The sequence below is a fragment of the Dermochelys coriacea genome, chromosome 5 (assembly GCF_009764565.3).
Source record: "Dermochelys coriacea isolate rDerCor1 chromosome 5, rDerCor1.pri.v4, whole genome shotgun sequence".
NCBI classification, from domain to species: domain Eukaryota; kingdom Metazoa; phylum Chordata; order Testudines; family Dermochelyidae; genus Dermochelys; species Dermochelys coriacea.
The window spans coordinates 30704077-30730927 of NC_050072.1; the positions used below are offsets into that span (position 1 = coordinate 30704077).

The 26851-nt window shown below is 43.3% G+C and overlaps 1 protein-coding gene across 4 annotated transcripts in view; it reads left to right on the top strand.

Annotated features, from left to right (window-relative positions):
• NIM1K (NIM1 serine/threonine protein kinase) overlaps positions 1-26851 on the top strand; it is a 74220-nt gene that overhangs the window by 28839 nt on the left and 18530 nt on the right. For 3 of the 4 annotated variants that reach the window (XM_043514480.1, XM_038402607.2, XM_038402604.2), the window contains exons 2-3: positions 1789-1901; positions 2827-2908. The exons of the other annotated variant lie outside the window; for it this stretch is intronic. The gene's annotated coding sequence lies outside the window, so the exon portion shown is untranslated. The remainder of the gene's footprint in view (positions 1-1788; positions 1902-2826; positions 2909-26851) is intronic. 4 annotated transcript variants of the gene reach the window in all.

Genomic DNA, 26851 nt, shown 5'->3' on the forward strand with positions numbered 1-26851 from the left:
GGTGTCAAATGACAGCAGCAGTATTCCAGTGGCCTGCCTTTCTCCTAGCCACTTGATGCCAGTCTTCTTGCTTGTAAAAAATCCAAACTTCTGCAAAGTACAGTCTAAATAAACTCTTCATAGATTTTCTCCAAACCAGACACACAACTCATAATGGCCCCGATAGGCTAACAATCCCCTAGTAACAGCAAATAAAAATTTATTATTCTACTCATCAGCAAAGCAACTTAGGCACCCAGACCAAGATCAATTTTCCACCCCTTCCCCATGAATCTGTCCTTTCACTGTATCTATCCTGTTAGTAATACTGCAGCTTTGTGCAGCTGTTCTATCTGCCTAAGCCAAGGCCAGATTTTCTGATTCTGTGGCATCTTCGCTTCCAGTTTTAAGTGCATAAGACGGCTGCAAGTTATGTCAAATCCAATTCTCTCATTACACTGATAGCTGCCTCTATGGATCAGAAAATAGTCCAGTACCAATGCACAGCTGCCATGGTTGCTCCATCCACGGTAGATCCAGGGACACTGCTGAGCCATAATGTTCCCATTGCTATGCTTCAATGGGAATTGTAAACCTTAGTTTCTTCTGTGAGTGGGTTTTCAATTTCCTGCTGATCCAGAGCATATGTAATGGAGCTGCCTTACCGGAATTGCATTATGTGTAACTGAAGGAAAAAATCAATGCCATCGGTAGAGAAGCAGATGCGTGTCCTTGATGTCTGAACTCCTGGAGTAGGCTATTTATAAAGTAAAATGTTCTCCTGAGACTTTTGAGAAAATACAGAATCCTGCTTGAGGCTTCATTGCTCAAGTTACATGTGTGATGTATATTGATTCAGAGGGGAAAACATTTGTTTTGTAAGACTATTTAGTCTAAAGGTTTTTAATATTTTATGTCTCTTATGTCGTCCTGTTTGGATTGTTGTTGATGATAATATGGGAGTCCGTAAGCATGCTTTTTATAAAGGGCCATTTCTATGAACATGATTGGGTCTGCGTAAAACTATGCTGTCTGGTGTTCTATATCCAAATAATTTCAGATTTAGCTCCAGGCCTCTCACCACCACCCTCCTGATCAGACTGTTTGTTTTTAAATGGTTTTGATGATTCATGCTTCAATAGCTCAGAAATAGCTAAATAGATTTTTCTTCAAACTTTACAAAACAATTCCAAGCCTAAAAAAATCTCAGTCCGAAAGGTAATTTGTGGAGAAACTGATGATATTGAAAATTGGGCTTGAATTTAATGTCCCATCTTGGTTGTAGGCATAGTGTGTTGTCTTTAAGGTGCCACAAGTACTCCTTTTCTTTTTGCGAATACAGACTAACACGGCTGCTACTCTGAAACCTGTGATTTTCTGGTAATTCCTGTGGAATAATTCATTGTATTGTTTACAGCCAAAACATTTTTAGCCAAGCGAAAAGGATAAAATGTTTTGAAAATCAAGACAAGAAAAGTACTGAGAATTTATGCTAAACAGGGAAATTAAACTGCAATGCGGTGATGCAGTCAATGTATGAATGGCAGCAGGGTAGCCAGCAGATTCAAATGTGTATCTACACCCTGGCTGATCCATTGTCTTCAGGCACTCATCAGCATATATCTGTAGTTTTGCAGGGTGGGTATACTGTTGTGTACAATGTATGAAATTCACCCTCGGGTAGAAGACCCACACAAGGGTCTATGTACCATGTAAATCCTCAAAATAGGATTTAAGTGGGATTTAATTTGTTCATAACTAGATCTCAATGAAATTTTTTGACTGAAACTTTTTTGGCAAAAAATGCAGATTCAGCAACCTGTCTGGGCCAGCAGGAGCATGCAGCTGGCCTCTGTGGGGTAGGGGATGTGAGTGTCTATGCCAAGGAGCACCCCATGGCTGGGCTCTGTGCAGAAGGAAGGGTGAGTGTCTGCCCCTTCCCCCCCCCCGGGTCGGCTGTGAGGGGGTGGAAGCAGAGAAACAGGAACTGGGTTGTCAAAGGGGTTTCTTTCAATTTCTACTCCTGAAGGGAAATTTGTGTGTGTCTGTATTGTTAAAGACATACTTGTTGACAGGTATTTTAAAATAAATTACCAAAATAATTGAAACTGGTGTGATTATATAGTGTTATTTTGACAAATTTGTGTGCAGAATTTTTAATTTTTTGGCACAGAATTCCCCCAGGAGTAACATTAGCAGTTTGTTAATGCACTTTGATCTAGTCCTGTTTCAAAGAGGATTAGATCAAAGCACATTAACAAGCTGTTAATGCATGTCAGCAGGGTCTACATGGACAGTTAGTCCATGGCAAGCTAATGCAGGCAGGATAGCATCACACCCTAGTATGCCACTAACTAATTGTTCATGTAGACAAGCCCATAGATTCCAAGCCCAGAAGGGACCATTGTGATCATCTAGTTTGACCTCCTGTATAGCAAAGGTCATAGAATTTCCCCAAAATAATTCCTAGAACATATATTTTTAGAAAAACGTCTAATCTTGGTTTAAAATTTGTCAGTGATGGAGAATCCACCATGGCCCTTGGTAAAATGTTTCTATGTTTAATGACCTTCACTGTTAAAAAAAAAATTTACACCTTATTCCCAGTCAGAATTTGTCTAGCTTCAATTCCAGCTATTGGGTTGTTTTATACCTTTCTTTGCTTGAGTGAAAAGCCCATCATGAAATATTTCTTCCTCATGGAGGTACTCATAAATGGTGATCAAGTCATCCCTTACCCTTCTCTTTGTTAATTTAAATAATTTGGGGTCCTTGAGTCCCTCAATATAACACATGTTTTTCTAATTCTTTAATGATTCTCATGGCTTTTCTCTGAACTCTCTCCAGTTTATCAACATCTTTTTTGAATTGTGGACACCAGACTGGACACAGTGTTCCAACAGCGGTCACACTAGTGCCAAATACAAAGGTAAAATAACCTCTCTACTCTGAATTGAGATTCCCCTGTTTCTGCATCCAAAGATTGCATTAGCCCTTTTGACCATAGTTTCGCACTGGCAGATCATGTTCAGCTGATTATCCACTATGACCCCCAAATCTTCTTCAGAGTCACTTCTTCCTAGGATAGAGTCCTCCATCACATAAGTGTGGCCTACATTCTTAGTTCCTAGCTGTATACAGTAGTCATATTAAAACACATGTTGTTTGCTTGTGCCAAGCTTACCAAGTTATCCAGATCACCCTGTATCAGTGACCTGTCCTCTTCATTGTTTAACATTCCCCCATTTTTGTGTTGTCTATAAACTCTCTATATCACTTATTCATGATGAATTTTTGTTTTTTTTCCAGGTCATTGATAAAAATGTTAAATAGGGTAGGTCCAAGAACTGATCCACATGAGACCCAATGAATGCACACCCACTCAGTGATGACTCCCCATTTACAATTGCCTTTTGAGACCTATCAGTTAGCCAGTTTTTTAAATCCATTTAATATATGCCATGTTAATTTTATATCATTTTATATCATTCTAGTTTTTAAATCAAATGTGTGTTACCAAGTCAAATGCTCTATAGAAGTCTAAGTATACTATATCAATTTTATTTTCTTTGCTAATTTATAATCTCATAAAAAAAGACAGGCTTGTTTGACAGGATTCATTTTCCATAAACCCATGCTGATTGGCATTAATTATATTATCCTCCTTTAATTCTTTATTAATCAAGTCCTGGATCAGCCACTCCATTATCTTTTCTGGGACTGATGTCACACTGACAGGCCTATAATTACTTGGGTCATCCAATTTACCCTTTTTAAATATTAGCATAGCATTAGCTTTCTTCCAGTCTTTTGGAACCTCCCCAGTATCTCAGGAGTTACTGAAAATCAACATTAATGGTCCAGCAAGCTCCTCATCCAGCTCAGGCACAGGTTCTCTGGACCTGCTCATTTATAAATGTCTAACTTTAGCAGCCGCTGTTTAACAATATCCTTAGTTATTGTTAGAGTGGAAAGTATTTCATTATCATCATATGATATGATTACATTATCTGTTTTTTTCCTCAAATACAGAACAGAAATACTGATTGAAAACTTCTTCCTTTTCTGCATTATTATTGATAATTCTATCATTTCCATCTAGTAATGGACCAATACATTGGTAGGATTCCTTTTGTTCCCAGTGTACTTAAATAACTCCTTATTGTGCTTAACTCTACTAGCTATAAGATTTCTCCTTGTATTCCTTTCCTTCCCTTATCAAATTTCTACAATTCCTAGTTTCTGATTTATATTCCTTACTATCAACTTCCCCTTTATTTCATTTTTATATATTATTTTTTAATATTTTATCTGGCTTCACTTCCCCTCTAAACCAGGTTAGTTTTTAACTGGTATGACCTTCTTAATCGATTGTGGCTTTTGGAGTATCAAGTAAAGTGTTCTTAAACAATTCCCAATTATCATTCACTTTTTCTGATTAAATGCTTCCTCCCAGCTGATTTGCCTTGTAATTGTTTTCAGCTTTGTTAAATTGGCCCTTTTAAATCTCCAAATGTATATATTACTTGTTTAGGCTTTATTCTGTTTGCATATTATAGATTAAGTCATTATTATTTATACCTAAGCTACCATTAATTTTTAGTTCATTTCCTCTTTATCTGTCAGAATGAGGGCTAATGTAGATTTCCCCCATGTTGGATGCAACACTTTTTGAGTTAGCAAACTGTCATCTATAATATTTTGAAAATTCCAAGGATGTTTTAGTTTTGGCACCATGAGACCTCCAGCATATGTCACTCAAACTGAAGTCCCCCTGATCATGCAGCTTTTTTTCCTACATGTCATAAATAGGTACTTAAGGAGCCAGTCATCCTGATCCCTAGCGTGATTTGGTGGTTTGTAGCAGACACCAATTAATACAGCGTCATATGCTTTATCTCTTAGAAAGAAAAGGAGTACTTGTGGCACCTTAGAGACTAACAAATTTATTTGAGCATAAGCTTTCGTGAGCTACAGCTCACTTCATTGGATGCATTCGGTGGAAAATACAGTGGGGAGATGTATATACACACAGAGAACATGAAACAATGAGTTTTATCATACACACTGTAAGGAGAGTGATCACTTAAGATGAGCCATCACCAGCAGCAGGGGTGGGAAAGGAGGAAAACCTTTCATGGTGACAAGCAAGGTGGGCCATTTCCAGCAGTTAACAAGAACGTCTGAGGAACAGTGGGGGGTGGGGTGGGGGGGAGAAATAACATGGGGAAATAACAGATTTCAGAGTAGCAGCCGTGTTAGTCTGTATTCGCAAAAAAGAAAAGGAGTACTTGTGGCACCTTAGAGACTAACAAATTTGTTAGTCTCTAAGGTGCCACAAGTACTCCCTTTCTTTTATGGGGAAATAGTTTTACTTTGTGTAATGACTCATCCACTCCCAGTCTCTATTCAAGCCTAAGTTAATTGTATCCAGTTTGCAAATTAATTCCAATTCAGCAATCTCTCGCTGGAGTCTGTTTTTGAAGGTTTTTTTTGAAGGATAGCCACTCTCAGGTCTGTAATCGAATGACCGGAGAGATTGAAGTGTTCTCGAACTGGTTTTTGAATGTTATAATTCTTGATGTCTGATTTGTGTCCATTCATTCTTTTACTAGAGACTGTCCAGTTTGACCAATGTACATGGCAGAGGGGCATTGCTGGCACATGATGGCATATATCACATTGGTAGATGCCCAGGTGAACGAGCCTCTGATAGTGTGGCTGATGTGATTAGGCCCTATGATGATGTCCCCTGAATAGATATGTGGACAGAGTTGGCAACGGGCTTTGTTGCAAGGATAGGTTCCTGGGTTAGTGGTTCTGTTGTGTGGTGTGTGGTTGCTGGTGAGTATTTGCTTCAGGTTGGAGCAACCTTGTCTGTAAGCAAGGACTGGCCTGTCTCCCAAGATCTGTGAGAGTGATGGGTCATCCTTCAGGATAGGTTGTAGATCCTTGATGATGCGTTGGAGAGGTTTTAGTTGGTGGCTGAAGGTGATGGCTAGTGGCGTTCTGTTATTTTCTTTGTAGTGGTGTTCTGTTATTTTCTTTGTTGGGCCTGTCCTGTTTCTGGCTCTGTCAATCTGTTTCTTCACTTCAGGAGGTGGGTATTGTAGTTGTGATAGAGATCTTGTAGGTATTTGTCTCTGTCTGAGGGGTTGGAGCAAATGCGGTTATATCGTAGAGCTTGGCTGTAGACAATGGATCGTGTGGTGTGATCTGGATGAAAGCTAGAGGCATGTAGGTAGGAATAGCAGTCAGTAGGTTTCCAATATAGGGTGGTGTTTATGTGACCATTGCTTATTAGCACCGTAGTATCCAGGAAGTGGATCTCTTGTGTGGACTGGTCCAGCCTGAGGTTGATGGTGGGATAGAAATTGTTGAAATCCTGGTGGAATTCCTCCAGGGCTTATCTCTTAGGACATTGATCCATAAGCACTCAAGGTCATTTTCTTCTGAGTTGTCAGAGACTCGGAAATGAGTAATACTATTTTAACATAGAGTGCCTTTCCCCCTCTCCCTTTTGCCTACTTGATGCTTCCTAAATAGGTTATAACCATTGATTTTAACATTCCAATCATACAAATTATCCCATGAGGTCTCTGTAAAACCAACTAGATCCAATTACACTCATAAATGAGCAATAACAATTCCTCTTGTTTGTTCCCCCAGCTCCTAGCATTGATGCACAGGCAATTAAAGAATTTATTTTCTTCATGTTCTTTGATTAATTTTGTTATGATATTGATATTGTGCTAAATGAGTGCTCTTATCTTCTCTCTTTTTATCCTCCCCTTTTGTTATTAGTTTACCCCTCTCCTGACTATGCTAGCCTGCCGCCCCTTTTTGTGGAGACCTTCCAAACTATACAGCCCCCTTCCCCCATAGAGAATAGGCCAATATTCCATAAAACCAAAGCCCTCCACCACTTACCTAGCCAGCAGTTCACTTCCACATCATGCTGCTTCTGTCTTCCTTTGTTTCTGGGACAGGAAGGATATCAGAAAGGAGAACATTGCTTTGTCATTATTCTTCTTCAGCATACTTTTTGAGTTTCTTGAAGTCCTCTGTTACCTGTGAGACATCTTGTGACACAGTGTCATTGGAGTGTTCTCTTCTCTAAGTTGCTTTGAAATTTTCTGGTAGGTAGGAGTTGTCTTCTAATCTTGACCTTTAACAGCATATTGTACTGCTCTAGCACTGGTGTCTGCAATCTTCTGCAGCCTACTCAGCTCACAGAGCTGAAATAATGTTGAGTGGGCTGGGACCTTAGGGTTTTCACCACATAGTTATTTAAAACTATTTTAATTTTTTTACATCAAGTATCCTCAAACTGAACACTCATGTAAAGAATGTGACTAGTTTCACTTAGAGAATAAAGTCCTAGTCAAAAGTTTGAGTCTTCATTGGATAATCTGTGCAAACCAAGGATGGTGCAATTTTATTTGCCTTCCAACCTCCATGCCCATCAAAATGACTGAGAAAGGTCTGATACTAGTGATATCTGAAGTTAGGCAGGCAAAGTAATTAAAACCAGTGTTTATCCTGTGCTTAAAGTGGTCTTAAAGAGCTGCCAGTCATTTCCTGCTGATGGAATTTCATCCATTTGTAACACTGTTAGGGCTCCAATGGCTTGTTTAAACTCATGTGTAATGCTTCCTCACCAGCAATGAGTTGGTCTAACACCCACCTCAGAGATCTCCATATATTTTCCCTAATGGCCTTGTGACCTTGTATGACCCAGTCTACTTTCAATCTTCCATGAAAGCGCAGAGCCAATTTGCCAGCAATCAGTAAAGATCAGACAATATCTGACTCTACCTTGAGTGGCCTCCACTGCAGTCAGAGTTTTACTAAATAAGAAAAATGCTGTCCCTGTTTCCAGACGAGAGAGAGAAGTTTTGAAGAAGGGTTTGTCCTTTATGTGATGTCAGAGTCTAACATCACTGTGCAACTTAATATATGGAGAACTTTATGCCACTGCTGCCCTTTATCATATCAGCAGCTGACTGATCTCAGCACACTTCTACCATTTAAAAAGCAAAAGGGATTTTGAGAAGCAGGTTAGTTTTAATATATCCTCTCACTAATTCACATTAATCAAGGAGGAAGTATTTTTCTTTTTTGGAAGGATGGCCAGATCATTTAAGAAGATTAGTCTTTTATGCCCACTGTTGTGTCTTCTGCTCTTTACACAACATATGTTATATGAACAGATTACTAAGTATATATACCATACAAGGACAACCTATGTATACACACTGCTTCTCTGGCAGGGTTTGTGTGGCTTCTGAAACATAGTGAGGGCCACTAGAAGGCTCATAAACTATTTAAAGAGACACTAACCAATTCTTTATACACTGCACCAGCCTATCAGTTGTTTCAGACAGGACTTTTGCCATGCTTGAATATGTTTGGAGCAAGGAAAGTGGTTTAAAAGTGTATGCCTCTGTTATATAAAGTTGATACAAAAATTCAGTTGGGAGCAAATATGATGAGGAAGACCTAAGCAAATCTCACTGGGGATGGCAGCCTGTGACTTTACCCAGAGTACAGGCTAGACTGTTGGACTGTTCTCCAACCTGGGATGCCTTTTACATTGCTTCGCTATGAGAGCAACCACTCTTGGCCTGTTCACACACAGCCCCCAGCATGTAAATTACCCCTAGCTAGACTGCAAGAGTGCTTCAGGCAGCCAGCCTGCCACCCTTGAATTACACTGCAGAATGACACCAGCAAATTCCCAGCCCCAGACTTTCCCCCAGAAATGTGTGTCTTGTACTGCCCAGTACCCTCCTGGGCAATGCAAGCTCATATAAAGTCCATCATTTCATTAGTAGAAAATGATATTCACAAACCTTGTTATTGCAAATGGAGTTCCCCAAACACTTCAGTCCAAACATACTCTGGTTTATGTAAAACAATAAAACATGTTTATTAACTACAGAAAGATAGATTTTAAGTAATTACAAGTAATGAGGCATAAAAATCAGTATTTGATTACAATAAAATAAAAGGTAAAAACGCAACTAATAGCTAATTTAATAAGCTAAAGTGAATTCAAAGCAGAGGATCTCTCACCACATGTTCTAGCAGTCTTACTGGCTGAATCTTTCAGCCAGGATCACCCTTCAGTCCAATGATACTTCCTTTGTCTTTCAAGTGTCATTGATGCCATGAGTAGAGATGAAGGGAGAGATTATTGTGTCCTCTATTCTCAATTTTTATAGTTATTTTCTGCTTTGAAAATCATCTCCAGCTGCGGCTCAGGAGACGGAGAGTCTATTTGTACAGGAATTTCCAGCTGTTCCATTGTCAAAGAATGCTCTTCCTGCCAAAGAATGGTCGCTTAATCAGGTGATAGTCCATTTGATTTTCTTGACACCTGGTTGAGGCATCAGTTTACCTTGTCTATGAGGAACTGGTCTGTGCCTGCTTTTCTAAACTTGGAATATGTCTCAGTAAAGTTTTACAGCAGCATCTTATAACTTTACATACAATGTTGCCACACATATCTTACCTGGACAATAATGACCAGCAAATTATGAGTTTTCAGATGATACCTCACAAGGCATACTTTGTCTTATAAAAATGGTGAACATAAAAATACAAATTGTCACACAGTCCCTGATAAGTTCATCTTTAGATGGAAGGCCAGTGGGAATAGTGTGTGAGCCAAATTGCACTGGACCAGTTTGGTAAGATTTTAATGGATCTGTGAACTGAAGTCCTATCTGACAACACCTTAGCCACCCCAAATCCACAGAAGTGAGCAGGGATAGAACTTCTGCCCTTCTGCTAACACACAGGCTCCTAACACAAGATCTAAAAATGAATCTTATTGAGGATTCAATCCTGCAAGGTGCTGAGCAGTCTGGCCCTTATCCAGCAAATCGCTTAAACAAATTTCCCACTGTCTTCAGTGAGATCAGGAGGGGCCCTTTGTACAGTGGTGATGATACTTGGTTTACTGAAGGGGCTTCTCATTTGTCTAGGTTTGCTATTAATTGTGTTATTAAAATATCAGTGGCAAGAAAAACAATCTAGGGAACAGAATACATCCTTCTAAAAATGAAGGGTCTGGTCCTGGCTGCAGCCAAGGAGCATTGTGAATTGTTGGTCTTTTTTGGTAGATTCATAGAGTATAAGGCCAGATGAGTCCATTGGATCATCTAGTCTGAACACCTGTATATCACAGATTGTTAAATCTCACACAGTTCCCCCTGTACCGAACACAATAATTTGTCTTTGACTAAAGCATAACTCGTATTTGCCTAGCACGTATTTTCCAGAAAGGCAGCCCTTCTTGATCTGAAGACATCTAGAGATGGGGAATCCATCCTTTCCTTTGCTAGCTTGTTCCAATAAAAACGTATGCCCTATTTCTAATTTGAATTTGTCTGGCTGCAGTTTCCATTACATCTGCACAATTACCTTAATGAACCAAACTTGTAATTTCCTCAAAGAATGAAATCAGGTTTGTTTGACAAGACCTATTTTCCCTAAAACTGTTGACTGGATTTATTACATTTCTATTCTTTAATTTTTCATTAATTGAATCTTATATCAGCTTTTCCATTATTTTGCCTGGGAATGATGTCAGGCTAACTGGCCTAGTCATTCCACTTGTTCTTTTAGAATATTGACACAATATTAGCACGCTTCCAGTCTTCTGGAATTTCCCTGGTATTCCAAGATCTATAAACAATTAATATCAGCCGGCTAGAGAACTTGTTAGCCAACTGTTTTAGGACTCTTGGGTGCAAGTTATCCAGGCATCCTGATTTTTAAAATGTTTATCCTAGTAGATGTTGTTACCTCCTCCTTGGTTATTAATGGATTGGAAAGTATTTCATCCTCATGTGATAAGAGTACATCCTCCTGCTTCTTTCCAAATACAGAACAGAAACATTTACTGAACACTTCTATCTTTTCTGCATCATTATTATCAATTTTACTATCTCCATCTAGTAATGGATCTACCGTGCTAGGATTCGCACCCCAATACACTTCAAAAAAATCCTTTTTATTGTTCAGAACCCTGTCAACCATGGATTTTCCCCTTGATGTCTTTAGTATCCCTTGTCAATTTTATATACTTAGTAACTTCTAATTTGTATGGATTTCTATCTATTTCTCCTTTTTTCCATTTGACATATATTGCTTTTTTATTTCTAATTGTTATCTTCACTTCACCAGTGAACCAGGATGGGATTTTAGCCAAAGACATCCTATTTCTTGAATGTGGAATCACGGCTTTATGGCCATCTAATAAACTCTTCTTAAGGAACTTCCATTTTTCATTCACATTTTTCTCTCCAAACTGTTCCTCCCAATCAACTTCACTCATTTTCACAATAAGAAATTAGCTCTTTTGCCCATTGCACTCCCCCCCCCCCCGCCCACCTTTTATTGGAACTGTCTTCTGTTTGCCCATATTGAATGTAATATTACTGGTCCCTAGGCAACCACCAACTTCCAGTCCAGCGATTAATTCATCTTCATACTACTTGGCACAGCTCAGAAGGGATGGCACAAAGATATTCTTATTGTTCCCCTAATTCTAGGTTGTCCAGGTGCCAGAATGGGTCCAGCATGAGTTAGGACAGTCTGAAGTCTGCTCTAATTTATGGAGGCTATTTACAGCCCAGTGAGTTTTCTTGTCAGCCATGGATTGATGGGGCATGGAGATGGACCATGCTCCTTTCCCAATTTTTCCAGGAAGGAGTGACTCCCATTGAGCATGCTATGTACTAATAAACAAGACCGTCATGTACTGTACATATGATATATGCTGTGAAAAATACACAATATCAGAGTAACTGTCAGGAGATAAAACCAGAAAATTCCCACTGAGTGGCTCCAATTCAAGGACACAGAGATTAGCCAAAGCCAGGTACTCCGCTAATCCTCCATTAGCGTCATCCATCTTATTCTTGGATAAATTCTTTGCTAAACAAATCATAGGTAAGTGGACTAATGAATCTGCTTATTAAGACATTTTTCCTGACATGCATGCCAAATGTTTAGGATTTGCAGCTTCCTGAATTAGGAAAACCTTCATTTTATATTTTTAGTGAACTGAGTTGCACTGGATAGTGAAAGATGGGGTGGATCCTCTCCAATTACAGCAGGCCAAAGCCAGTTTTGGAGCCCAGGGCACAATACACATAGCCAGACTATGCATAGGGGTCTCTGTGGGACCAATGGAAAAAGGAATCATCTTCCTCCAAGCCATGAAGCAGCAGGGAAGCCACCCCATGATCGCTACTGCAACTTCAGGACAGCAGTCTGTCTGCATGCCTCCTATATGGGAGAGACTGGCTAACAGATCTCCTTAGCCATGTGGCCACTCTCCACTCCATGCACTGCATTTGCAAAGGGCAATTCTGTTTATCCTGAGAGGTCTGCATCAGAATATTCAATACATTACTAGTAGTTTCACTTTCTATTAAATCACAATGTTGTATTTCCTTGAGTTACATCAGTGAAAGCCAGGATTAATGTTATAGGCTGCTTTAAAGCAGATCCTGCCAACAATATCCAGAGATTAAAAGATTATCAAAGAGAGATCACTTGAGGTTTAATAATTGCTATATGAAGTCTAGCAAAAATAATGGCTATTTTTCTTAATATTTTCACTGCTGCATACAAGTGGATAAAAACAAGTCACAAAAGAAAGCTCAGTTTTCTTTGATTTTGATTAGTTTTCTGACTACATACTTGTTTCTTGAAAATTGGAGTGAAAGAGCACATGAATCAGTACGGGCAAAATTACCCTTTCCAGCTTTTACATAATCTGCATTCAATCTGAATTAAATTCACCATGTCTGTAGAGAGCCAGAACAAGACCAATACATCACTTTAGCCCTTAAATAGGTCTTATGTGTGGTGCATAGTCCTTGCTCTGTTTGGTTCTCTGTACCTTCAGCCCCCAACTAAAATCTCTCCAGTGCCTCATCAAAGATCTACAACCTATCCTGAAAGATGATCCCTCACTCTCACAGATCTTGGGAGACAGGCCAGTCCTCGCTTACAGACAGCCCCCCAGCCTGAAGCAAATACTCACCAGCAACCACACAACAAAAACACTAATCCAGGAACCTATCTTTGCAACAAAGCCCGATGCCATTCTGTCCATGTATCTATTCAAATGACACCCTCATAGGACCTAATCACATCAGCCACACCATCAGGGGCTCATTCACCTGCATATCTACCAATGTGATATATGCCATCATGTGCCAGCAATGCCCCTCTACCATGTACATTGGCCAAACCAGACTGTGTCTACGCAAAAGAACAAATGGACACAAATCTGACATAAGGAATCCATAACATTCAAAAACCAGTAGGAGAACACTTCAGCCTCTCTGGTCACTCAAAAAAGAAAAGGAGTATTTGTGGCACCTTAGAGACTGACAAATTTATTTGAGCATAAGCTTTCATGAGCTACAGCTCACTCACTCAGTAACAGACTTAAAGGTGGCAGTTTTGCAACAGAAAAGCTTCAAAAACAGACTCCATCAAGAAGCTGCTGAACTGGAATTAATTTGCAAACTAGATATCATTAACTTGGGTTTGAATAGAGACTGGGAGTGGCTGGGTCATTACACAAATTGAATCTATTTCCCCATGTTAAGTATCCTCACACCTTCTTGTCAACTGTCTGAAATGGGCCCTCTTGATTATCACTACAAAAGTTTTTTTCTCCTACTAATAGCTCATCTTAATTAATTAGCCTCTTAGAGTTGGTGTGGCAACTTCCACCTTTTCATGTTCTCTGTATATATATATATATATATATATATATATATATATATATATATATAATCTTCTGACTATATGTTCCATTCTATGCATCTGATGAAGTGAGCTGTAGCCCACGAAAGTTTATGCTCAAATAAATTTGTTAGTCTCTAAGGTGCCAAAAGGCCTCCTGTTCTCTTTGTACAGTGTGAATATCCCTATCTGTAGACAGAAGTGCCATTGACACCAATGGAAGCCGTATACATGGAACAAGTGCTGAGGAACGTACTCTGCAGGGATAAAAAAGTTCTCTACTACAACAACAACAACAACAAAAATAATTATCCCAGCCTGTGCCCCATGTCAAACCATCTGATTTTCTGATTAGATTATTCCTGGTCCTGACTTTTGGCAGCAGTCTTTTTTAGACACTTGTGGTAAGGTAAGTCAAAGAGCGATTTAGTGGTACACCAAATGTTGATCGATTTTGCCTCATGTTTAAGCATTTTCCTTTGAGGAAGGTGTCTAACTCATGTTTAGCACTTGTGTTGTGGAGGTGGAAAATGCTCAAAACTGTCTTAGTCACAGCTGGTGGATAAGCTGCTCCAGGACTTTGAAGATGACACACAGCAGAGAGATTGGTCAGTAGCTTGCCGCATTGTATGGGTCCTTTCCAAGTTTTAAAAGGGCAATCACTTTTTTTGACATTCTCCAGATCCTTAGTTGTCTCCCTCATTGACAACTTAAATCAGGAATTTGAATAACCATTGATGGGCGTTGTTTCCAAGGTGGTTCAGAAATTCTGGTAAAATGTTGTCATATCTTGCTGCCATTCTGGGTCTGATGTTGCTCAGTACAGTGTCTAATTCAGCACTTGTGAATGGTGCTAATTCAGCAATTCTGGACGAAGCCAGAAGTCATTGAAAACCATTTGTTTACATCCAGGAGCAGAATTTGGCCTAGAGTCAATTAATATACAATAGTAACAAAATCCTGTCTATAGACTTATTTTTTTAAAAAAAATTGTCTTCCCATCCTCTCCCCCAAATGTAAGGTTTTCCTCTGCCCTGATGTGTGCTTGTGGTACACCTCTACCCCTGATATAACACGAATTCGGATATAACGTGGTAAGGCAGTGCTCCGGAGGGGGGGGACTGCACGCTCCAGTGGATCAAAGCAAGTTCGATATAAGGTAGTTTCACCTATAACGCAGTAAGATTTTTTTGGCTCCCCGAGGACAGCGTTATATCGGGGTAGAGATGTACTTGTTAATGTATGCTACATGTGCACATTGAGGGTGTGTCGATACTGCAACGTTCAGGCTTAGGTTACAGGCTGAGCTCTGGGACCCACCGACTTTGCAGGGTCCTAGAGTCTGGGTTCCAGCCCAAGCCAAAATGTCTACACCACAGTTGCAGTTAGCCCAAGCCCAAGTCAGCTGGCAGCAGCCAGCTGTGGGTTTTTAATTGCAGTGTAGACATACCGTAAGGGGCTAGCAGACTGCTTTGATTTGACTCACTGTTTGGGTATGAATCAGAGAACTGTTGTTTGATATTAGGGTCTGTGTCTATGACTAAGCATAGTTATTCTAGGAGGTTTACAAATTGACTGGGAAAAGCATTAGTTAATTGGCTGTAAAGATCACTCCTGCATGGACAGAGCAGAGGAATTCCAGCTCCATTTTTTTGTTGTTCTTTTATTCTAAGTTAGGAGCATAGTCATGCTATTAGGTTTTTAGCAAAAAGATAGCAACACTATCTGTAGTGTGGTAGCACCCAGAGGGCCCCAGCCAGGGATCAGAGCCACCATTGTGCCAGGCGCTGTGAGACCATGGGAAGTTCTGCTTAAAAATTAATGGTACATTCTGGCCCATAGTTGCATAAATGTTGTTATAAATCTGATACCTGAGTCTGTCAGAATTGCAGACGTATGTTCAATTATATAACAGGAGAGTGAATGCTATAATGCGGTGTACATTATTATAAATTAATATGGCACACACATTGTGTTGACCAAGTAGACTTACATGAATTACTGAACAAGAAATGAGAATAGAGCATTTGATCAATCTGCTATAAGAGGCTTATCTCCCAGGTCACAACAGTCTAATTCTTATATTCACCTGGCATGACATACCTATAGTATGGATAAAGCTTCGTGTTTTTAAAAGCTCTATGCTATTGTCTTAAATTGCATTACCCATTAGGCATGTCTGCTGTGTATATTAACCTTATGTACGAGGAAAGCCGACATACAATGATGGGTTTGTTTTTGGATTTTTTTAAATTACAGGGTCTCATCTGTGTCTCAGCAAACATTGAGTTACAGAGTGATAGCTCTGTGCTAAATGTAAAAGCAGTACTTATTCTGGGATGTAGTTAAGTTGGCAGCATGTGGACCTGTGCAAAAGAGCTAGTTTAGTTATTGCTGTAGGCTCTTCCAGCTGCACTCAGAACATTGTAAATATTTTCTCCTACTTGGCTGGCAATGTAAAGCAATCTGAATTCAAAGACTGAAGTTATGCCCACACTATCTTTTTAAAATTACCCACCAAACTGTCTCCCTACCCCTTAGTTTCATATCTTGCATTTGGGATGTTACCTTGGAGCATCCCAACTGGCCCCCCAGGTGTTTCCTGTTGCTTGCATTTTTCGGATTTAAACAACGTGTTTAGGAAAGTTTGAGGACAAACATTCAGCAACAGGAAGTTTGTGTGGCTTGTTCTGTCTACTTCAACCGTAAACTGAAAAAAATATAACACAAGAAAAAGAGCAAAATTGGGCTGCTTAAAATACTTTCCTTCTGCTTAGAAGAACATGCTGTGCAGTAACATCAGAGAGGTTTTGTGATGCTTTCAGCAGATCTGGTACCTCTGCTAGTGCGCTGTCACCTTCTGTCAAAGGTAGGCCTTCAAAAATAGAAACAAACTAAGGCATCAGTTTTTCTTGAATTACCCAAATCTGGAATGCTGAATTTGGAAAATGGAACCAGTGTTTTCTTATTAATCCCATTGAAAACACCTATTTGGAGTTCAGTTCGGTTCCTAATTTGGTTCACAGTAAATAGAGGAACAACTTCTGCAGTAGTTCGACAGGGGTCAGATAGCTAAATCTTAATCTCTTGCTGTCTGGGAAATACCTCCAGGATCCTGCTATCTTTAGAGACTGTAATGAGGGACACTTGTGAAGTTAGCCTTCAGACCTGTGATCTTTGAAGGAGGGGAGCCAATCACCAGTGATCTCCTAAAGATCTCTAAAAGAAAAGGATTACTTGTGGCACCTTAGAGACTAACAAATTTATTTGAGCATAAGCTTTTGTGAGCTCATGAAAAGCTTATGCTCAAATAAATTTGTTAGTCTTTAAGATGCCACAAGTAATCCTTTTCTTTTTGCCAATACAGACTAACACAGCTGCTACTCTGAAACCTAAAGATCTCTGTGGCACCAAAAGCCTGTGCTATATTAGGCCATCTTGTGTGTTCTTCCATATTTACAATTTTAAAATATATCTGTGCAGAAACCACTCCATTTTCATTATACAACATGCACTTTACGTGCCATGAAATTAAAAAACAGTGACCAAAGTTTTCAGACTGGGTGTGACAGATATGGCAATTTCTTCTTCTAGTGTTTGCTTATGTCCATTCCATTTTAGGTGCGTGTGCACCCATGTGCACAGTTGTCGGAGATTTCTTCCTTAGTAATATCTGTAGGGCCGGCTGTGGTACCCTCTGGAATGGCACTCCCACGTGGTGGTATATCAGGCGCCGCCAGCCCTGTGCCCTCTCAGTTCCTTCTTACCGCCCGTGATGGTTAGTTGGAGCACCTTGCCTTGCTTCGCAAGAGGAGTAGCGGTTTTTCCATAGACTTCATTTTGTTATTATTATACATAGTTTCATTGTAGTTAGTTGACAGTGTTAGTTAGTCAGTGGAGTCCCAGTTAGACTCAGCTCAGCACCGTTCCATCTCGCCTACACCAAAGAAGAGGCAGAAGAAGCGAAGCCCCTTGGCACTGAAGGACAGAGGGGCTTCAGGCAAAGGACCTATGTCAAGCCATGCATCTGCTACGGGGCTTCACGGGGGTACCACTGAGATCAGACCCTCCAGCCTGGCCAGGGACCTGCACCCCACCCTAGGCAGGGGCAAAGGATCCCAGCCAGTTATGGGGCCTTCAGTGCCCGAAGTGGTTCCGGCGGCTAAAGAGCAAGGCCAATTGGCACGGCAGGTGCCCTGCCAGATGACCAAAATGGCTCAGCTTGCAGCACCAAAGGGGAAAACCACCGGGCTTCTGTAGTAACATAGACTGGCGGAACACCCCAGGTCACGGACTGCAAGTGCAAGTCCCCGTCACTGCAATCTCAGACCCCAGCACTGCAACCTAGTTCCCCAGCCAGAAGGCCTAGGTCTCCGTTGAGATTCCCTCCTACTAGGCGAGGGACTCCAGACTCGTGGCACTGCTCCCTGTACAGTCGGTACCAGTGACCGTCTAGCCATAGGTCACCAGACACTGGTCACGCTCTTCCAGAAGACAGTTGGTCACTGTCCCGGATGGGTTGTTCAGGATTTCGGCCTAGTTTGCGCTCGCCCCAGTACCGTTTCTCCGGCAGGTGGTGCTACTCCCCGTCCCCTGTCAATCACCTACCAGGGTCAGTAGGTAAACCTAGGCCTCAATAGCCCTGCTGTGGTCACTGGAGGGACAGTGGTCAGGGTTGGACCGCGATTTCAGCCCCTCGCCGAGAAGGGGCAACTTCCTAACAACACAGAAGACTGGGGCAGCACCAGCCATGGTGATGATGCAGCAGGGACAGTGGCCCCCCAAAGTGGCCATACTGGTACCCAGTACCCTGTCCAGTACTCCCAGTCCTCCCATGCTACATATGACAAACCGGCCAGGGCACCGCCAGTACTGCAGTCGGAACACAGCACCAAGGGGAAGGCCAAGTCTGCGCACCGTACACCGGCACCGAGGGAGTCCTTCCCTGACAAGAAAGGGGATAACACTTTCCCTCAGGTGGCCCACACCAGTAGCCCCTTGGATGATTTTAAGGAGCATCAGGCCCTCCTTAAACTGGTGGCTGAAAATCTTGGTCTGCAGATCCAGAAGGTTGCTGAGGAGGCCGACAACTCTTCAATGTCATCTCAGCCATCACACCGGCAAGAATTGCATTGCCTGTCAACCCAGGGATTCTCAGGTTAGCCAAATCTTCATGGCAAACCCCCTCTTCTTTTCCGCCTATGTCAAAGAAAGCAGAAAAGAAGTACTGTGTCCCTGCAAAGGCTTTGAGTATCTATATACTCATCCCCCTGCAACATTGCTGGTCATGTCTGCGGTGAATCAAAGGAACAGACAGGGCCATGCGAGCGGAACACCAAAAAGTAGATGCCAAAAGACTAGACTTGTTTGGCAGGAAAGTTTATTCAATGGCCAGCTTACAGTTTAGGATCTCTAGTTACCAGGCCCTGCTGGGACATTATAACTCTAACCTGTGGGACTCCCTTAATAAGTTCATGGAGGCCCTCCCACAGGATCATGCCCAAGAGTTCACCGCGTTGGTGAGCGAAGGCACAGTGGTGGACCGGGGAGTTCTCTAGATTATTGCATTGATGGTGGCCAAGAGACGCAGCTCCTGGTTGCAGGCTTCTGGGCTGTCCTGGGAGAAAGCAGGCCACTATCCAAGACGTCCCATTTGAGAGTTCGGGGCTCTTTTCTGAGCTGACTCCAGGCTCCAAGGGCTCAAGGTCTCCCGAGCCACTTTCTGCTCGCTGGGCTTGCACACCCTCAACAGTCCAGGAAGCCATTCCGACCTCTGCCTCCTCCTCCTCCAACACAGTCTAGGTCCTGGGGGGCAGAGTCCCAAGTCAGGATCCTACAGGACAAAGAGCCTCAGAGATGCTTCCTGTCCTCTTTCAGTTCCGCTGCCCAACCTGATCCTCCCAGAAGTTAGGGAGGCCGGAAGCAGTCATTTTGAGGGTGTGCTCGAGGATGATGCCTCTGCCAATGTACTGGATCCACTCCCCTCCTTCCTCAACTGCCTTTGGCCTTTCTGGTCCGCCAGGTCCTGTATCACCTCAGACTGCTGGATGTTCAATACAGTTTCTTCAGGTTGCATCCTGCAATTTATAGCCAACCATCTCTCCCAGCCCTCTTCCCCATCCCTCTTCAGGGACCCTTCTCATGAGCAACTCCTCATTCAAGAGGTCGAAAACCTCCTGTGCGTGGGGCCAGTGGAAGAAATTCCTCAGAACATAGAAGGAAGAGGATTCTACTCCTGCTACTTCCTAATTCCGAAGGCAAAGGGGGGGCCTCAGACCCACCATAGACCTGCATTGCCTCAACAACTCTCTCAAGAAGTTGAAGGTTCATATGGTCTCCCTGGCCTCCATCATTCCATCCCTGGATCCGGGAGAGTGGTACGCCGCCCTCGATTTAAGGAACGCATATTTCTATCTTCCCGGGGCACCGGCACTTCCTCCATTTCATGTTGGGCCAGCTCCAGTTCACAGTGATGTCTTTTGGTCTCTCATCAGCCCTGATAGTCTTCACAAAGTGTATAGCACCAGTGACTGCTAACCTGCAATCAGAGAGTCCAAATATATCTGTACCTCAACGACTGGTTGATAAGGGGCCGGTCCCCAGATCAGGTGCGGAGGCATCTCGATCTGGTCTGTTCCCCCTGTTGCGGTCTGGGGTTGATAATAAACAAGAAAAAGTCAACTTTAACCCCAGTGCAATGCACAGAATTAGAGTTCCTTGACTCCAGTTGGGCCAGTGCCTTCCTCACCGGGACTTTGTTCCAGGCTATAGCGGACCTCATCTCGGGCCAATGGGCCCACCCACTCACCACTGCCCACACATTCCTGAGACTGTTGGGCCACTTGACAGCATGTTCTTACTTGGTCCGCCATGCATGACTCCGCCTCAGACCCATACAGGCATGCCTGGCGTTGGTTTATGTCCCCAACCAGCACAGCATGGACTGGATGATCAGGATTCCGGACAGCATACTGTCATCTCTCATCTGATGGCAGGATCCCATGTCGATGCTGAAAGGAGTTCTCTTTGCGGCCCCGGCCTCATTGGTGGACCCTTGTCTCTGATGCCTCGGACTCGGGATGGGGAGCACACCTGGGCAATCTCAGTACTCAAGGTTGTTGGTCCAGATTGTTCCCTGAATATCAACGTCAGGGACCTCAGGCTGGTTCGATTAGCCTGCCAAGCCTTTCTACCCTCTGCCCTCTGCCAGGAAGTGCTCTGGCTCTGGGATTTCTGTCTGCTGCACATCCATCTCATAGCCACTCACCTTCCAGGGTCCAAGAACGCTTTGGGAGATCACTTCAGCAGGGCATTCTTGTCTCCCCACAAGTGATCCCTTTATCCGGAGGTGGTCGGTTCCATCTTCCACAGGTGGGGAACTCCCTGGGTGGACCTGTTTGCGTCCAAGCAGAACAGAAAATGCCACATCTTCTGCTCGACTGGGGGCATGGACAGAGAATCCTGGTCGGATGCCTTTCTGCTCCTGTGGTTCGGGGCTCTGATGTACGCCTTCCCTCCGGTGCCATTGCTGCCCAGGGTCCTCACAAAGATCAAACAGCACAGGGCCAGGGTCATCCTCATAATGCTGTCTTGGCCACTCCAACACTGGTTCAGCACGCAGCTGGGCCTCTCGGTGACAATTGTGTTCCAGCTACCACTCAGGTCGGACCTGTTGTCCCAGAACCACAGCAGTCTTCTGCACCCCAACTTGATGGCGCTGCATCTGACGGTTTGGCTGCTGCGTGGCTAAATGCACAGGAACAGCAGTGCTCAGCTGAGGTTCAGTGAGTCCTGTTGGGGAGTAGGAAGCCCTCCATCAGCACAACCTACCTATCTGGCCAAGTGGAAATGGTTCACCTGCTGGATTGCAGACAAAGGTGTTTGTTCCAAGCGGACTTTGCTGCATCGTATTCTAGACTACCTCCTGGATCTCAAGCTCCAGAGCTTCTCTCTCTCTTCAATCAAGGTCCATCTAGTGGCCATCTCAGCATTCTACCTGCCGTTTGAGGGCAAGTCAGTTTTTGCTCAGGATATCACAGACACATTCCTTAAGGGCCTGGAGCACCTCTATCTGCACATCAGGGACCCCATCCCTCTCTGGGACTTGAATCTGGTGCTGTGGCAGCTCACAGGTCCTCTCTTCAAGCCTCTGGCTTCCTGCTCTCTCCTTTTCCTTTCTTGGAAAGTCGGATTCCTGGTCATGGTGACTTTGGGCACTCACCTCAAAGCCCCCGTACATGGTCTTCTATAAGAACAAGTTCCAGCTAAGGCCGCACCCGGCTTTTCTTCCCAAAGTAGTCTGTTTCATTTGAGGTAGGACATTTATTTACCAGTCTTCTTTCTGAAGCTGCATAAGTCGGAGGAGGAGTGCAGGCTACATGCCCTGGATGTCTGGAGGGCTCTGGTCTTCTACATTGACAGGACCAAGCCATTCCGTAAGTTGACGCAATTATTTGTCGCTGTGGCTGACAGAATGAAGAGTCGCCCGGTATCCACTCAAAGAATTTCTTCTTGGATCACTGCCTGCATTCTCTTTTGCTATGATCAAGGAAAGGTGCCTCCTCCCAGTGATCATCACCGCCCTCTGTACCAGGGTGTAGGCCTCTACGGTGGCATTTCTGGCCCATGTGTCTATTCAGGACATCTGTAGAGTGGCCACCTGGTCATCTGTCCATACCTTTATGTCCCATTATGCACTGAGCCAGCAGGCCCAGGACGATGCTGGCTTCAGTAGGGCAGTACTGCAAGCCGCTAAACTGTGAACTTCGAGCCCACCTCTGTGGATACTGCTTGTGAGTCACCTAGAATGGAATTGACATGAGCAAGCACTCGAAGAAGAAAAAACGGTTACCTACCTTTCATAATTGTTGTTCTCCGAGATGTGTTGCTTATGTACATTCCATTACGCACCCTCCTGCCTCTCTGTCGGAGTTGTCAATAAAAAGGAACTGAGAGGGTGTAGGGCTGGAGGCGCCTGATATACCACCACATGGGAGCACCACTCCAGAGGGCCCTATGGATACCGCAAAGGCAGAAATCTCCAATAACTGTGCACACACCTAGAATGGAATGGACATGAACGATACATCTTGAACAACAGTTACAAAACGGTAAGTAACAGTTTTTTCCTGCAATATCCTGGACAAACATTATTGAGTTAAGTTAAACCTTATTGGATTAAATTGGTGTCTCTGGGGAGCTCATTGTATTAAAAATGCAAAGGCTTATGTGTAGAATCCTCTGCAATAATTTACTTGTATCCAATCCACGATCTGTGCTCCACCTTTTATATGTATCAGCATCCGTGCGAGAACCTCTTAGAGCAGCTGTTCTCAACCAGGTGAAATGAAATGTTGTTATCCTTATTGCATGAGTAAAGGGAAGCAGAACTGTACTTAGCCTGTCCTGATTGAGGGGGGTCACCCTCAACTGAATTCACTAAACAGGGGGTTCGGATGCCAGAGCCCAGTGGAGAGAGAGAGGGTGGGGACAGGTGTTTCTGCCTGGTCGTGTGGGCTCTACCTAAGAGTCATAGGCACTATCTGACCTGCCCCTCTCTACTGTTCAGAGAGAGAGCTGATTAGGCTCCATTGAGTCTTTTGTTTTGATAAGTGATCACTAGAGCTGAAATCACCGATAATTAGATTTAAGGCCTCAGCCTTAGAGCTGCTGTGGGACAACGTTTTTGCAGAAGCAACTGCCCGGTCTGCACTAGCAATGATGTTCCCGCACTAGCTGCTGAAATCACTGAGAGATGGGTGGAACCTCAAGAGACTACTGACTGAGGTCACAGTAGAGAGGCAGGTGGCTGCAGAAAGGGATGGTGCAGAGCCATCGGCACCAGAGCAGATGACCGTGCGGTAGAGCGAATGGTGGCACGAAGGATGACAGCAGCGGAATGAATAATGGTACAGCGACAGCAGCAGGCAGGCAGCAGCAGGCAGTGATGCAGAGCAAATGGCAACTGTGAGCCAGTTGTGGTGGCAGCAACACCTGAGACATTGTTTGATGTTTCTTCCCCCCACATCCCGGGTGGGAGGTGAACTCACATGAACACACCTCTGAACTCTGGGTCTTCACTGACCAAGGACAGCAGCTGTGAGTGGGGTACGGTGAAAGAAGGGAGTGGCGTGTGAAAGGGACATTCTTTTGATGACTATCACATTGCAAAGTGAGAAATGGAGGCAAAGGACACTGCCCAATGTACTATGGTTGGGGGGAGTGAGGTGGGGGACTTTTGCTCAGGGTCAGATGTGTTCAAATCATGGTTATGATGTTTTCCCAAATTAATGCCAGGTTCCTTTCCCCTTTTTATTAAAAGTTTTCTGTGCTATACACAAACTCAGTGCTTACAAGTGGGGAAGTATTGCCTCTTAGAGACACCATGGAGTGGTGTTTAATTTTCCCAGATTACTGGGTGGAGACTCGAACTGGTTCTGGACCCCTGGATATTGAATCCGTTCCTTTTTGCTGCCAACTCCACCTAGCAGAAGGAATTACAGATTCCAATATATGGATTTAGAAGCTTACGTTATGCATCCAAGTCTGAAAAATATTGACCTACATTGTATTTGCAAGATGAAAGTATTCTCGTTCTTGGCTTTCTCCTTCTTCCTTTCATTCTAATGTGTTTCCCAAGTCTGGGATGTAAGGCTTGAGCCAGTGGCATCACTGATGGAGGATGTAAATGTTTGAATAATGGGGTCACAAATATTTTGTCTTGCTGGCGGCTCTAATATCACTAGTATTTTTTAGCAATGAGCTAAATCAGACAGACAGTAGGCTGGCCAACTGCTCTGGATCACTAATAAGCCAGGTGAGTTACAAAACTGAAGCACTTTGGGACATAAGCTGCCTTTCAGTACATGTGGCTGCTGGTTGTGGTAATGTCAATCTCTTCAGTCTGTCTTGCTCTTGGAATTAGTATTATTTATTTACAGGCATCTGTGAAGTACCCTTCACGACAGTATTTGGGTGCATTCTACATCAGTGGTTTTCAACCTGTGGTCTGCAGATCCCGGGGGTTTCACAGACTATGCCTAAGGGATCCATGAAAGGTTGCCATTACCATAGAACAGTGGTTTTCAACCTGTGGTCTGCAGACCCCCTGGAGGTCCACAGACTATGTCTAAGATTTCCAAAAGAGTTTGCACCTCCATTCAAAATTTTTTGGAGGTCTGCAAATGAAAAAAGGTTGAAAACCACTGTTCTACGTGATTTAGATTAAAGAGTAAGACAACGTTGGCCACAGATGGAGAGCATATACTCCATTAGCTCCTGTAGCACTGAAATAACTCATGTTAAAGGACTGAGGAAACCTAGCCAGTGGGCTAAGTGCCAGGAGATTGCAGGGCCTGCAGTTAGCGGGAGGGTTGGAAAAAGAAATTAATCTTAGGCTGTGTTTTAAAAATGGCCATCTTTGGGCTCAAGCAAATATTTGGTAGGCATAAATTCCAGAAGGACCTGGTGCGGAGAATGCCTTGACCCAGTTTCCTCTTTGGACAGACAGATCTGGATTAAAGCATTCTCACAGCCGTGATATTGAGCTTCCACAGCTGGCCTCTCTTTGCCCATAATGAATATTACAACAGTGACTGTTCACATAGGTCTGTCTGACAGGCCGCAAGAAGGATTTTCTTCAGCCCTTTGTACAGCTGATTGGTGCAAAGGCATAGATAATTCTTGCAGAAGATGGCCTTAACTGTTGAGTATCCTCTGTGCGCCCCATTAGCATAAGTAGGCTGACTCTTTCACATCGAATGAGCTGACAGGCATAATGATGAGCTAGACTTCTGTGGTTAATTTTCTTTCACTAAGGTAGTGCTCCTGGCAATCTGTTTTTTTGCATTTCTGGTTTCTGCTCTCTGACTTCAACAAACATAACTTTGACAGCAAAGCAGAACTTCGTGTTGGCAGCCTCAGATCACAGAAATATCCAGGGTAGAGCCTGGGTGCTGAGGGAAGCATACTTAAAATGGTTTGGCGCCTTTGTTTAAGGGCCCAGTAAGTGCTTTTTAAAAGGGAGCAAGCCCTACTGGTGCAGCATATGTTCTGTTCCCAGCACCAGCATCAGACCTACAGCTGATTCTGGGTGGGCTGGGTCCTAGCTATGCCCCATCTAGAGTATGTGTACACTGCAGTTAAAAACCTGCAGCTGGCCTGTGCCAGCTGACTTGGGCTAACGGGCTGTTAATTATAGATACTTGGGCTCCGGCTGGAGCCTGTGAGGCAGAAAGCTCCCAAAGCTTGGCCTGCAGCCCAAGCCCAAATGTCTACGCTACAATTAAACAGCCCCTTAGCCTGAGCCCCACAACCCAAGTCGGCTGGTACAAGCCAGCCATGGATGTTTTATTGCAGTGTAGAGATACCTCTAGTCACTCCTTACTCAGCATACCATGTTAGCTTGTGCCCTATTGTGCTCCTGAAGTGCAAGCCCCAACATGCTGGCTGCTCCCATAGCACTTGCACAAGGGAAGGAAGGGTGGGTTATCTCTCACCACTCTTGTGCACCCATGCTGGAGAGCCAGAACCTAGCAATGAATAGCACCTATACTATTGTGATATAATAAAGATTTTGGTTGGGTTACTGTCAACCCAAAGCAGTTTAATTAAATAATAATGCTTAGCTCTTATTGCGCATTTCAGCTCTTTTCAAAGGAAGGTGAGTAACATTTCTGGGGCACAGAGAAGTGACGTGGCTTTGCCTAAGGTCAAACAGCAAAGCAGGAAGAGAAACCAGGTCTCCTGACTCCCAGTCTAATGCCTTATCCAGAATACCTTCCATTTCTCCACCTATCCCCAGTGGCACAGGGAACTTGTCTTCAAGCCAGCCAGCTTCATCCTACAATATATGCAGGACATGAGTGGTAACACCCCTTTAAATGTGATACCTTAGATGACTATCTGCCAAAGCGCAAGGCCTTGAGTCATTGGGGTGTCCTCACCATCTTTACGTACCTCACAGACTCCACATACTTAAAGTGATAATCCTTTTGTTGGTCTAATTGCATTTCATCAGTTATGTAAGGATATTGCTCCTGTGTCTGTGCATGGGTGAAGTAGGCTAGAGGCAGCAGCTTCTTTAACATTTCCA